General features: G+C 41.4%; 2 protein-coding genes across 5 annotated transcripts in view; both read left to right on the forward strand.

Moving 5' to 3' along the window:
- Positions 1–12,765, forward strand: part of UBE2W (ubiquitin conjugating enzyme E2 W) — a 122,692-nt gene that overhangs the window by 103,351 nt on the left and 6,576 nt on the right. The gene's annotated exons all lie outside the window — the stretch shown is intronic.
- Positions 1–12,765, forward strand: part of STAU2 (staufen double-stranded RNA binding protein 2) — a 333,314-nt gene that overhangs the window by 5,336 nt on the left and 315,213 nt on the right. The gene's annotated exons all lie outside the window — the stretch shown is intronic.

A 12,765-nucleotide genomic window follows, 5' to 3' on the forward strand; every position in this document is an offset into this window, starting at 1 on the left:
TCTTCCTGACCCAGGGATGGAACTCTCATCTCCTGTGTCTCCTGCATTGCAGGTGGATTCTTTACCACTGAGCCACTGAGGCAGCCCAATGTCTGTTAAATCTAATAATGAAAATTTGGCTTTGTAGCTTGAATGTATTCGTTTCTTAATTTCATTTTTCTATTTATTCATTTTTATTGTATTTTACACAAGCCATTAGTTTGAGTCACACTGATCTAGAGTGTTTGGTAAGTACTTTATTTCTGATAGCTTTATTCTTGTCTTCATTTGGAAATTGAAGGTATTTTATAACTTAATGGCTCCCTTTAAAACATTTACTTATTTGTTTTTGGTTCCCCTGCTTCTTTGCTGCTTCTCTCAGCCTTTCTCTAGTTGTGGTGAGTAGGGGTTACTCTTTGTTGCGGTAGCTTCTCTCATTTCAGACTGCGGGCTCAGTAGTTGTGGCTAACGGGTTTTGTTGCCCCATGGCATGTGAAATCCTCCCAGAGAAGGTATCAAACCCATTCTCCTGGCATTGGAAGGTGGATTCTTAACTCCTAGACCACCAGGGAAGTCCAGTGGCTCCCTTTTTCCAACCTCATTTTCAAGCATAACCATTTAAACCAATTTTATAAATAAGAAGCTCTTGACTCATTTAAATTTCCCCTTGCTATTAGATTTTCATTGACTTAAAGTTAACTAATGTCACCTCTATTTCTGTGCTTCCTTTCCCCAAAGCTTTCCTGTGTCTTAATTCAAGAAAATAGAGTTCAGACAAGATTCCACTCCCTTCCTATCCAAAAGTAAAAAGTCATGTTTTTTGAAGAGGATTGCATAATTCACTAATGATGTGTTTTCCTTCCATTCTCAGACTCCACTGAGACCTTAATGGGCTTGAGATGCGGTGATTTTTTTTTTTTTTTGAGATGCAGTGGTTTTTAAAATAAGTTTTTAAAAATCAAAGTAATAAATATTTATAGCATTGAATACCAAACATACTAAGAGATACAAGAAAAAGCAGTAGTTATCAGCTCACTCTCTTTGTAGAGCCAGTGGAGCTCCCTAGAAGTTACCACTGTCATCTCTGTTAGCTGTGTCTACTGATATTTCTCTCAATGTCTACAAAAATTGAGGTATAATTCCCACACTGTAACACTCACCTTTTTGAAGTGTACAAGTCAGTGGTTTTCAGTATGTGGTGCCACCATCACCACCATCTAACACAGAACTTTTTCATCACCTCAAAAAGAAACCTGGTGTTAACAGCCTCTCCATTTCCCTATGTTTTAATTGGGTTATTTATCATTTTGATGTTGAGTTGTGAGAACTCTTTCTGTATTCTGGATACTACCCCATCAGATATATGACTTGCAAATATTTTCTCTCACTTTGTATGTTGTCTTTTTACTTTCTTGATACTTTCATGCACGGAAGTTTCTAATTTTGATGAAGTCCTATTATTTTCTCTCTTTTTTTTTTTTGCTTCTGGTTTTGGCATCATATTTATAAATCAGTTATCTGATACAAGGATACAAAGATTTACATCTATGCTTTCTTCTATGAATTTTTTGGCCATCCCAATATTAATTTTGTATGTGTGAGGTAGACATTCAAGTTCATTCTTTCACTTGTGCACATTCATGTGGCCCCAGCACCAGTTGTTGAAGTGATTGTTCTTTCCCCATTGAATGATTTTGACACCACTGATGAAAATTAATTGACCGTACATGTATGGATTTATTTCTGGCCTCTCAAGTCTATTCCATTGGGTTACATCTCTAAATATCATTATTCCAGTAACACTGTTTTGAAACTATAGCTTTGTAGTCAGTTTTCAAATCAAGAAATGTGTGTCCTCCTGCTTTGTTCTTTTTCAAGACCATTTGGTTCTTTGGGGATCCCTTGAATTTCCACATGAATTTTAAGATCAGTTTGTCATTTCCTGCAAAGAAGCCAGCTTGGATTGTGATAGGGATTATATCGAGTCTGTAGATTAATTTGGGTGGTATTGCCATCTTTACAACATTTGTTGTTCTTCAGTCACTAAGTTGTGTCCCACTTTTTGTGACCCCCATGGATTGCAGCATGCTAGGCTTCCCTGTCCTTCACTATCTCCCAGAGTTTGCTCAAACTCATGTCCATTGAGTCGGTGATGCCATGCAATCATCTTATTCTCTGTCACCCCCTTCTCCTCCTGCCCTTAATTTTCCCCAGCATCAGGGTCTTTTTTAATGAGTCACCTCTTCACATCAGGTGGCCAAACTATTGGAGCTTCAACACCAGTCCTTCCAATGAATATTTAGGGTTGATTTCCTTTAGGATTGACTGGCTTGATCTCTAAGTCTTCCAGTTCTAAACATAGGATATATGTCTTTACTTTCTTTATCAAATTTAATCCTAAATATTTTATTCTTTTTGATGCTGTTTCATATGAAATTGTTGTTTTATTAATACTTTCAATTTCAGATTACTTACTGGTGTATATACAAATACCATTGAGTTTTATGTATTGATCTTGTATTCTGCAACCTTTCTGAACTTATTGGCTTAAATAGTTTGTGTATTCCATATATTTTTCATAATATGTTTAAAACTTATTTTTTGATCAGTTTTAGATATTATCCTATTATGGTATATTAGGATTTAGATAACTACTTCTGTACCTCACTGCTTACCCTCCCTTTATTCTCATCAATTCTTATATGGTAACTATGTGAACATTATTCTCTGATGAGGCAAGAAGTATGTTATGATTTTTTTCTCTTTCCTCTAAGCATTTTTTGACATTAATAATTGCTAATAATCGCCTTCTTGGGCTTCCCTTGTGGCTCAACTGGTAAAGAATCTGCCCGTGATGTGGGAGACCTAGGTTTGATCCCTGGGTTGGGAAGATCCCCTGTAGAAGGGAAAGGCTACCCACTCCAGTATTCTGGCCTGGAGAATTCCATGGACTGTATAGTCCGTGGGGTCGCAAAGAGTCGGACACGACTGAGTGACTTTCACTTGGGAATTCCCTGGCAGTCCAGTGGTTAGGACTCTGCACTTTCACTGCCGAGCATATGCTGTGTGACATGGCCGAAGAAATTTTGTCTCTTTAACCTTCTTGTTTTTCGTATTCTTACTGCCTTAGGAAAAAATTCCTGACCCATGCTAGGAGCTAATAAATATTTTTAAAATAAATGAATGTAATCGCTTAATTTTCCAGGTACCTCTCACTAAGTCTTCCCACATTCTTACAATACAGTTTTCCACATGGTCAAACATATCAGATGATGTAACAGTCAGAACATAGGTCAGGCTGTGGTAACAAATTACCCACAAATTCCAGTGATTTACAAGAAAGAAGTTGTTTTGTTTGATTTTTCTCTTGATAGAAATCTGTCTGAGTTTGGCTGCATGCTGTCTCTGCTCTGGGACTGAGTGAAGAGTAGCCTCTTTTTGGAACAGAGCCGGTTGGTGGGAGAGCACACACTGGCTCTTAAAGTTTCCACTCACATAACTCATCACATTTACTCATGATATGTTGGGTCAGGTAGGTTCTTTGGCCAAGCTTGCCATCCCAGGGTGCAGGGGTCTGTAATCTCAGGAGTGGGCACTGAAAGGAGGGGTATCATGGAAAAAGCCAAAATATTTGGCAGAAGGGGGATGTAAGTTGCTCAGTCATGTCCAACTCTGCAATCCTGTGGACTGTAGCCTGCCAGGATTCTCTGTCCTTAGGATTCTCTAGGCAAGAATACTGGAGTAGTGGGTAGCCATTCCCTTCTGCAGGGGATCTTCCCCACCCAGGGGTCGAACTTGGGTCTCCCAGATTGCAGGCAGATTCTTTACCATCTGAGCCACCAGGGAAGCCCAGAAGGGGAATAGTCTTCCACAGATGATTTATCAGGTCCGTTTTCTCTAGGAGTCATGCCCCCAAGGCCCATGTCTCCTGTTTGCTCTGGGTTGTTTGTGCTCAGGCCCGCCCCACAGCTGTCATGCAGGCATTTCCCTTTACTTCATCCTGGGAACTCCCTTTGTGTGTCATGTAGACTGGAACCCCCGCTTACTGGATCTGGTATTTTTCTTCTTTGTTTACTTTCTCATTTGCTTTCACTCTCCCTGTAGAAAGAGAAGGCAGGAACAGGAGGTAAATTTTGAAACCCTTCAAGTTTGAAGATGTCTTTACCAGAATTCGCTGGTGCTCCAGTAGTTAGGACTGGGCGCTTCCACTGCAGGGGGCGTGGGTTTGATCCTTGGTTCCTTGGTCAGGGAACTAAGATCCCACATGCCACAAAAAATTGTCTTTAGTCACGATTAACAGTTTCACTGAGTATATAATTCTAAGTTGGAGATTGTTTTTCCTCAAAATTTTTTGAAGGCATGTCTTTACCAATTCTGGATTTCAATGTGTGTGTGTGTGTGTGTGTGTGTGTGTGTGTGTGAAGCCAATGCCATTTTTTCTTATTCTTTTGTATGCGATATGTTTCCTCTTTGGAAACAAAAGTTCCAGAAGATTTTTTTGAAGTACTAATTTCATGACAAAATACCTTTAAATGTGTCTCTTTTTAAAATTCTTTAATTTATTTTTTAAACTTATTCATTTTTAATTGAAAGATAATTGCTTTACAGTATTGTGTTGGTTTCTGCCAAACATCAACTTGAATCAGCCATAGGTATACATATGTCTCCTCCCTCTTAAATAGGTCTCTTTTTCAATCATGTGTGGGGTGCTTGATGGCCTCTTTCAATCTAGAAATTCCTGTCTTTCTGCTTGGGGAAATCTTCTTTTACTGTTTCTTTGGTAATTTCCACCCCTCATCTGTTTTTGGAGCCCTCAGTAGAGGGATGTTTCATTTCTTTAACTGATTCTCTAAAATTCTTTTTTTTCTCTTTCAAAACTATTGTTTACCTTTTTGCTTGTTTTTCATGTTTTGCATTTGTTTTTCATTCTTTTGCTTCAATGTTTACTTCAGTTATTTTAAATTTCTAAGAGCACATTCTTTCAGGTTATAAATTTTTTTTTAAGCATTTGATTCTTTTTTAATCCCCCTTCACCTTTTTTATAGCTTTGAAATACCAAAACAGAGAGGAGGGGCTTGGCTTTCTCTGGCTCTGCTTTAAAACATCATGACTTTCTGTTCCATACAGGGGGAGGGGTAGCTCAGAGGCCCCAGTCAGTGGGGAGACTTTGGTTAGGTCCTTAGTTTCTTCTGCATAGACAAGACTGGGGTGTGGAGACATGGTCGCACTCTGTGAAGTCCCTGGCTGGCTGGACCCAAGCCCAGAATGGTGTGTTATCTCACTCCACCACCAGGAGGCGACTGTTCCCTCGGGCTTTTTTCCTGTAGCTACTGCTGCTGCCAAGTCGCTTCAGTCGTGTCCGACTCTGCGCGACCCCATAAACATCCAATTCTTTTTCTACATGATTTTATGTATCTATTTTTGGCTGTGCTGGGTCTTCCTTCTTACAGAGGTAAGATTTTCTCTAGTTGTGGTGAGCAGGGGCTACTCTCTAGTCACAGTGCATGGGCTTCTCATTGTAGTGGCTTTTCTAGTTACTGATCAGGGGCTCTGGGGCTCAGGTTTCCGTAGTTAGACTCAGTAGTTTGGATTTCCTGGCTCTAGAGCACAGGCTCAGTAGTTGTGGCACACTGGGCTTAGTTGCTCCATGGCACGCGAGATCTTCTTCGACCAGGAATTGAACTCATGTCTCTTGTATTAGCAGGCTGACTCTTTTCCACTGAGCCACCAGGGAAGCCAAAACATCTAATTCTTTTTAAAGGATACAGTATTGACTCTAAACTCTGATTAATGGTAATTAAAAAAACAGACTTCTGTTCGTTGCATTGTCTCTTGTCTTAGTCCTATTTTTTCCCCTGTTTTCATTTTCAGTCATTGTCTTTCATGTTAGAATACTTTCTTCCTGTGTCTGGTAGGCACAAAAAGCTGGCTAGGTCCCTGTGCATGTTGTTGTTGTTCAGTCACTAAGTCGTGTCCGACTCTTTGTGACTCCAGGGACTGCAGCATGCCAGGCTTCCCTGTCCTTCATCATCTCTCAGAGTTTGCCCAAACTCATGTCCACTGAGTTGGTAATGCCATCCAACCATCTCATCCTCTGTCATCCCCTTCTCCTGCCCTCAATCTTTCCCAGCATCAGGGTCTTTTCCAGTGAGTCACCTCTTTGCATCAGGTGGCCAAAATATTGGAGCTTCAGCTGCAGCATCAGTCCTTCAAATGAATATTCAGGATTGATTTCCTTTAGGATTGACTGGTTTGATCTCCTTGCAGTCAAGGGACTCTCAAGAGTCTTCTCCAGCACCACAGTTTGAAAGCATCAATTCTTTGGTCCTCAGCCTTCTTTTGGGTCCACCTCTCACATCTGTACATGACTACTGGAAAAACCGTAACTTTGACTATGTGGACGTTTGTCAGCAAAGTAATGTCTCTGCTTTTTAATACTCTGTCTAGGTTTGTCATAGCTTTTCTTCCAAGGAGCAAGCGTCTTTTAATTTCATGCCTTGTGCATGGGCAAGGCTTATTGACATGTAGGATTTACTGCATGTGATAAGGCATTAAGCCTGAGTGTTATTGCTTTTGTTTGTTGTTGGGTAACTCCAGCAGTATCTATAAATTGTTTCTCTGCAGCCAACCAGACTCTATAGGGAAATCTCGAGTCTCTTGCCTGGGTGTCAGCTTGCCTGCACACTTCCAGGAGCGAGGTGTGGCTGTTAATAAGGATAGAACGATAGAACGCTAGATAGGGATCCAAAGTTCAGTGGCTTGAAGAACAAAGTTCTCTTTTGAATAACTGTCAAGCTTTGGTAAAATGTTCCTTCCATCTGATTGTTCAGGGAATCCAGTTTCCTTCTACTTAGGTACATTTCTAGGGTAATGGTTCATTAGCATCACCTCGAATATTGTTAGAAAAGCAAATTTTCTGGCCTGCTGTAAACTTGCTGTATCAGAATCCTTGAAGGTTCTGGGTGGGGCTCAGTGTTTTCATAAACCCTCAGATGATTTTGATCCTTGTCAAGACTTCCCAGGTGGTGCTTTGAGGTAAAGAACCTGCCTGCCAATGTGGGAGACATAAGAGATGTGGGTTAGATCCCTGGGTTAGGAAGATGCCCTGGAGGACGGCATGGCAACCTACTCCAGTATTGTTGCCTGGAGAATCTCATGGACAGAGAAGCCTGGCAGGCTACAGTCCATAGGGTCTCAAAGAGTTGGACACGATTGAAGTGACTGAGAACACACCAGCACGTGAGGTTTAAGAACTACCCTAAGGCATTGTCCTCTGTCATTGAAATGCGATCTCAGACTAACCAGATTCCAGCCTGAGTAAAGGAAAAAACTAGGTGCAGTTCATGTACAAAAAAGTGTCTGCTGACTGTACTCTGGTGACAGCTTAGTCGTCTGGTCACTGTTAGCTGCTATGGATCAATTTCCTTGGAGAATAAGCCTCCCATCTCCTTGGGGGCACTAAACAAGAGTTGTTCAGCTGTTTGTTGTGGGAGTACAAACTCATTTAACGGCTCCTGTTTTTCAGTCAGTTCTTATGCTCTGAGCTCAATGCCTTATCCCCTGTAAGCACTACCTGATGCCTCAGTTTCTGGGCTATTCCTGGACTCTTCCTGTTAAATAAGTTCATTTTCCACTAGGCACTTAGGTTCTGCTTTCTTGGCTAGCAGGTGATGACATTTGTCAGCACTTCTTCATCCACTGTACATATTCTCAACTTTCTTAACTATTTTTTGTTCACTGGTGTTTTGTTTTTTTTTTTCTTCATGAGCTTAGAATTTTCAGATTCTTTGACTTCATTATAAGAGGATGTTGGGAAGATGAGAGATAAATGGATGTGTTCAACCTGCCATTTGTAACCAGAAGTATTAATTTGAAAAAATAAATGGTTTCTATGTACCTTTCATATTTAGGAGGGAGGTGTATTATGGGAATATGGAAAGAGAATGTTGCCTGCCATTCCAATAAACAAAGAATACTGCCATCAAGCCATCAGCCACTGCAGCCACCAATCCCCAGTCCCCACATCAGTGTGACTTTAGGGGAATTCAGGATAAAGACAGACAGGAAACAGTCTGTGTTCTGAATACTGGCCCCAGACTGTTATGATGCATATCTAAGGAAAATTTTCTTTCTTTTTTTTTTTAATTCTATTTCATGGTTCTATTTCACAGAAGTTTATTTTTTCTGTACCATCAATGGTAAACAAAATTATTTTAGTTTTGAAGATCTTTGACACCAGGAAATACATTTAGTTTAGGTCTTCTAAACCAAGCAACTGAGGCCTGTGGCTCAAGATAGCAGCATAGCAGGATGTGTGCTCATCTCCTGTGAGAGTACCAGAATTGCAACTAGCTGTTGAAGAATCACTAACAGAACGCTGGAACCCAACAAAATAAGATACCCCACAGCAAAAGACAAAGAAGAAGTTGGAGTGAGATGGTAGGACAGGCGCAATCACGAAAAAATCAAATCTCATACTGACCAGGTGGGTGACCGACCAACTGGAGAAAAACAATACCAAAGAAGTTCTCCCACGTTGTAAAGGTTCTGAATCCCATGTCAGTCTTCCCAGCCTGGGGACCTGACAAGGGGACTGGGAATCCCCAGGGAATCTGAACTTGAAGGCCACCTGCTGCAGCTAAGTTGCGTCAGTTGTGTCCAACTCTGCGACCCCAGAGACGGCAGCCCACCAGGCTCCCCCGTCCCTGGGATTCTCCAGGCAAGAACACTGGAGTGGGTTGCCATTACCTTCTCTGTAAGGAAAATTTTCAATGAGCCCAGACTCCTGTATCTTCCCAGACATAAAAAAGCACTAAAATCATTAACTTGAGATGTCTGTTCCTGTGATTAGCAGTAATCTTTTGATATTTGACCACCTTTTTTTTTTTTCCAGCAAAAGTCAAATATATCCTGGCTCCTCCCTGATTTCCTTGGAGCAATTCTTCAGAGCTATGCTAGAGGCTGTCACCCGGGCTACCGTCCCCAGTAAAGTCTCCAAGTAAAACTTAACTTGCAACTTTTATGTTGTGCATTCGTTAACATTGAACTTAACCACTGGACTGCTGGGGAATTCCTAGATTGTGCTTTTTTTTTTTTCCAGTTGGCAGAAGAAGGGGAGAGCTCTCTGAGAAAAGAGGACGGAGGGATTTCCCTGGTGGTCCAGTGGTTAAGACTCCACACTTACACCGCAGAGGATGCATGGGGTCTGGGTTCAATCCTTGGTCAGGAAACTAAGATCCTGCGTGCTGCGGTGTGGTCAAAGAATGAAAAAAAGAGAGAGAAAGGAAAACTTTCAGAATACACAGAGATGGCTAATGGGAACAAGATATAATTAATTGCATCATTTCAAGTTTAAACTAGCAAAATTCATTGAAATATGACTTTGAAAAAGACTGATACAGAACTAACACCACCTTCTATTTTCTCTTTTATGTAAGGGCTGGCAAACTTTTTAATAAAGAGCCAGATAGTAAATATTTTCAGTTGGTGGAGGGGACGATCCTACAAACTCTACTGCAACTACTCAACTCTGTAGATTCATGAAAGCAACCATAGACAATATGTAAATGAAAGTGTGTGGCTGTACTTTGAAAAAACTTTATTTACAGAAACAGGCAGCAGGCTATTTTTGACCCATAGGCTATAATTGGCTAACCCTGCTTTAAAGCATCAAACTTTATCTTGTTTAGACATTGGGCCATCAATAGTGCTTTCAAATTTGACCTTTTAGATTTTAGAGTTAAAAAAATGGAGTACCAGGAACTTTCCTGGAGATCCAGTGGTTGACTCTGCCTTGCCAATGCAGGGGACACGGGTTCAATCCCTGGCCAGGGAACTAAGATCCCACATGTTGCATGTGGCGGCCAAAACAAAAAAATGGAGTACAGAGAACGGAGAGAAGACCTATGAAAACATGGTCAGTTGGCGGATGTAGGTCATTATACCTTTGGCCAAACCCTTGGAAAGTACAACATACACAGTGAACCCTAATGTAAACTATGGACTCTGGGTGATCACGAGGTGTCAGTCATCACAAATGTAAACAGGATGTTGGTGCAGGTGTAGATGTTGATGATGGGGGACACTATGCTTGTGTGGGGGAAGGGATGTATGGGGAACCTCTGTACCATCTGCTCAACTTTGCTGTGAATCTAAGACTGCTCTCGAAAAAAATAAATTTTATTTTTAAAAATGATCTGTTGATAAGTAAAGATACCAGGGGAATTAGCAATGTCTTATTTACCAGTAATCTACCAGTTCCAAGCTGGGAATTGGTGGCTTTAGCTCCATCTACAGACAGAGTCTCTCTGCTTGATTTTTCAACCATGCCTAAATGTTTCCCAAAATGTGCTCCATGGATGTGCACCCTGCCAAAGAGGTCCTATAGCCAAATAAGTTTGGGAAACAGAACATAACCTATCCTTTCTTGGAGACTTCATCTATATTGGCGGAAGAAAGTCTCTGAGAAATTATGCAGTAAAGAAGCTTCTCTAACTTTGTTAAAGAATGTGTCTAACAGCTTCTTAGACACATTTAATCAAAGAACCCATTCCTCACATAATATCTATTAATGTCTGTTGAAATGATTGCATGGAATCACAGTACATGTTATTCCGGATCAGTCCTATTTAAGGTCTGGAATTTTCTCAAAAGATTCCATTCTTGATATTGTTAACCCTGTTTTCGACTGGTTCTGGCTTTATAGTCTGAATTTAGGGGATCCAAGAATAATTCTGACGGTATCCACTGAGTCTGCTGCTAAAAGAAGTGCTGGAAAAACTGACCTGATAGGATCCAGTGACGAGTGTTTTAATTCCTTTTGTTCTATAAGGGGAGACAGACAGTCACTCTCTGAATGAAAGTGGAAAAATGGCACTAACTTGGGAGTGGAATGGGAAGGGTTAGATCATTTCTGACCTCAGGGTATTGTCAGCCACCAGCTGGCTTCAGGCAACTGACTGAGTCCACAGCTTGGAAACAGAGTGGTTACTATTTCAGGCTACCCATTCACAAAGCCCTAGCTGAGGGCCTAGTGGGGTTGGAGATCCATTGCATCTTCTCCTTACGCCCATTTTCTTGGCACAAAGGTGATATTTACTCAATAACATTTGCATCTGTGGAACTGTGACCACCCAGAGGAGTTATATTTAGAAACTTCTCGTAAAAGGCATTTGTCATATAAGAAATATATATTTGATCTTTGCCCCATGTTTCTGACACAGTGCTCCTAAAACTCTTGTAATTTCCTAAATGATGGGGGAATAGGAGTATCTTTTGTTACAATATTTCATCTTCCCTGACACCAGAAAGGGCTTCCCTTGTGGCTCAGTTGGTAAAGAATCCACCTGCAATGCGGGACACCAGAAAGGAGATCAAGCCAGTCAATCCTAAAGGAAATCAACCCTGAATATTCACTGAAAGGACTGATGCTGAAGCTGAAGCTCCAATACTTTGGCCGCCTGATACAAAGAGCTCACTCATTGGAAAAGACCTTGATACTGGGAAAGATTGAAGGCAGGAGGAGAAGGGGACAACAGGATGAGATGGTTGTATGGCATCACAGACTCCATGGACATGAGTTTGAGCAAACTCTGGGAGATAGCGAAGGACAAGGAAGCCTGGTGTGCTGCAGTTCATGGGGTTGCAAAGAGTTAGACATGACTTAGCAACTGAACAACAATGACACAAGAACTTCTAAGATTCTTGGAATGTCCTGAGTGATGAGTGTGTCTTTTTTTTAATGTTAATGAGATGATGAGTAGCTGGATTGGTCACCAGGAAAATCAAGTCTTAGCTAAAGGGTTAGAACTTTTAGCCTCACACTCCCACCCTGACTGCACACCTCCATGTGAGAGAAGGCACAGCCAAGCATGGAGTGCAGCATGACAAAATTTCATTTTGTGGATTGGTATCAGCAGCTTTTTTGAAAAAACTAATATTTACTTTTTGGCCATGCTACACAGCATGCAGGATCTTAGTTCCCTGGTCAGGGATTGCAACCTGTGCCCCCTGCAGTGGAAGCATGGAGTCTTGACCATTGGACCACCAAGAAAGTCTCTCTGCAGCTGTTGAAGAACTTTTACTAAAATGTATTGTGAGAATAATGTAGCAGGAGCATCTTTGGTTTTGAAGGCTGCAGATGCAAGAGTCTGTCTGGGTTTATCCATGACCCACGGCTCACTATGGGGCAGCCCAGGTGGTGGTAGAGAACTTGCCTGCCAGTGCAGGAGTTGTAAGAGATGTGGGTTCAATCCCTGGTTCTGGAAGATCCCTTAGAGGAGGAAATGGTAACCCATTCCAGTATTCTTGCCTGGAGAATCCCATGGACAGAGAAGCCTGGCGGGCTACAGTCCATAGGGTTGCAAAGAGTCGGAACCCTGAAGTGACTGAAGTGACTTAGCAGGCACACACGCCTCACTATTAAACTGTGGACAAAGAATGTCACCTGCTGTATCAGTAAACAGCCATCAAGCCGTCAGCCACTGCGGCCGTCCCCTCCTCCACCCCCAATGGGTTCAAGATGGAGAAAATGAGGATTCTGTCCCTAGATAGTCAAGGTTGTTGACTGGAAAAAAAATGCACAACCTAGAAGTTGAGAATCATGTTTTATTTGGTAGACAAAACTGAGGACGTAAGCCTAGGATGCAGCATCTCAGCTCCGAGAGACTGCTCTGAAGAGGTAAGGGAGGACCACAATATAAAGGACTTTTTGCAACAAAGACAATAAATCAGAACATTGAAAGATTACTGTTGATTAAGGAAAACCAATCATCTCAAGTTAAAGAA

This window comes from Giraffa tippelskirchi, chromosome 6 (assembly GCF_054371585.1).
Source record: "Giraffa tippelskirchi isolate mGirTip1 chromosome 6, T2T-mGirTip1v1.2.pri, whole genome shotgun sequence".
In the NCBI taxonomy this organism is placed as follows: domain Eukaryota; kingdom Metazoa; phylum Chordata; class Mammalia; order Artiodactyla; family Giraffidae; genus Giraffa; species Giraffa tippelskirchi.